We start from the raw sequence: 2,161 nt of genomic DNA, 5'->3' as shown, positions 1-2,161 counted from the left end.
TGCCTGCCTGCCTGCCTGCCTGCCTGCCTGCCTGCCTGCCTGCCTGCCTGCCTGCCTGCCTGCCTGCCTGCCTGCCTGCCTGCCTGCCTGCCTGCCTGCCTGCCTGCCTGCCTGCCTGCCTGCCTGCCTGCCTGCCTGCCTGCCTGCCTGCCTGCCTGCCTGCCTGCCTGCCTGCCTGCCTGCCTGCCTGCCTGCCTGCCTGCCTGCCTGCCTGCCTGCCTGCCTACCTGCTTGACCACAGTCGCAAAACTGGAGACCTAACAAAGCAGCGCACGACCACCATAATGGCATTTTGCACATTTCAATAGCAAACTTACCAGTGGCATGTACTTTTGGGGTTCTGACAAGTGTGTGCCCCCTTGTTTTTCCTTTTATCTTTAATCAGGCTGGTCATCATCTTAGCCCAGTCATTTGGAACCATTAGCTTTTAACTAAAAGTAGCTACATAAAAGTAGCTACTGTAAACAGTTTCTAGCGCAAAAAAAAATGTGCTCTATAGCATATCAAAAGTCTCAGGGTAACCTCATGGGGGGAAGTGACCTATTTGCGACCTCTTTTGATCAAAAATTGAAATTTCAACCTCTCTCATCTACTTTTCAACCAAATAGCTAAGTCAAACTTTGTGTCAAATGAATGGCCTCACTATGAGGAACTAGCTATTAAAAATTAAAATCCAAAAGGAAGTAGGGACCAATATAATGCACATGCTATAAAAAGTAAGGAAACAAGCTCAAAAATGTTACAGTTCAAAATTTTACAGCTGAAATGAGAATGATTCACACAACAAAAAGTAAGGAAACAAGTCAAACAAGATTAGATGGCTACTTGCTAAAATGAGACACATTTTAATGCCTACTTTTGGCTAATTTGACATAGCTAATCCCATTTCAAGATGTTAGCCAAAAGATGAAAACGTGTCTAATAGTTGTAGTGTTGTTTCTTTTCTCCTGTCAGAGGCATGCTTATAGCTGCCTCGCAAAAAAGCTAAACTGGTAAGACCATAATATTATATAGCTAATTAAAATGACTACACAAACCCATATACTACAGCTGATGTGTTAGTGTGCAAAACTCACATGTGCAGATATGCCCGCCACAACTATCAATAATTATCTTTCAGGAAGAAGGAGAAGGCCAATGAATGATGGCATGGTGTAGTGGACAAAACATAATAGAAACAACAGATTCGTGAATCTGCCATCATTACCTCGGCAGACTGAAATTTCTGGAGCCGTACACCTAGTGCTACCAGGTCTTACAGCAGGCAGGTAGGCAGGCAGGCAGGCAGGCAGGCAGGCAGGCAGGCAGGCAGGCAGGCAGGCAGGCAGGCAGGCAGGCAGGCAGGCAGGCAGGCAGGCAGGCAGGCAGGCAGGCAGGCAGGCAGGCAGGCAGGCAGGCAGGCAGGCAGGCAGGCAGGCAGGCAGGCAGGCAGGCAGGCAGGCAGGCAGGCAGGCAGGCTTCGGTGATTTTTTGAAAACTATATTCAGCCACTTGTAAGTATTTGCTTGTAAATGGACTAATATTAAAGAGAGAGAGAGCTTACCTCAGCTTAGTGCATCCAAAACTTGAATATGCAACTACAGTTTGGAACCATACGGCTCAGTATAACAACAGATAAAATCATTTTAGAGAGGATCCAGAGGCATGCTGCAAGATACATATACACTTATGCCAGTGTAACACAGATGCTCAGGTGGGAGTCGTCAGAGTCTTGAAGAGAACAATTTTTCATAATCATAGTGTACATACATTCAGACTGTTAGAATCATTTTGTTTTGTAACACTGATATCTACAAGTATTCATACCTTCTACAAGACAACAGAACTTAGACTACTATATGCCTTGTCACATTTTTGAATCACAGACACTTGACCAGTTCAAATTCACACTACGTAACATAGCTAAACTTTAGTATTAGTATTAGGTGTACAGGTAAGGTGTTAACTGTATATAACCTTCTATGAAGTTTCACAGTAGCTATGTTGATAAATAAAGTAATGTTACAGTAGCTATTCCGTAAAAGTGATTTTCTTCGAGTAAGATGATTATAATAAAGGAGACATTTTAGGTGGCTCGCCTCATTTTAGAGGCGATCCCTACTGATAATAGCTAATAATAGCTTCAAGCTCGCGTGCATATGTCACGTGAGAGGTCATAGTT

The sequence above is a fragment of the Dysidea avara genome, chromosome 1 (assembly GCF_963678975.1).
Source record: "Dysidea avara chromosome 1, odDysAvar1.4, whole genome shotgun sequence".
Classification (NCBI taxonomy): Eukaryota; Metazoa; Porifera; class Demospongiae; order Dictyoceratida; family Dysideidae; genus Dysidea; species Dysidea avara.
Note: the sequence above shows the minus strand (reverse complement) of the source record.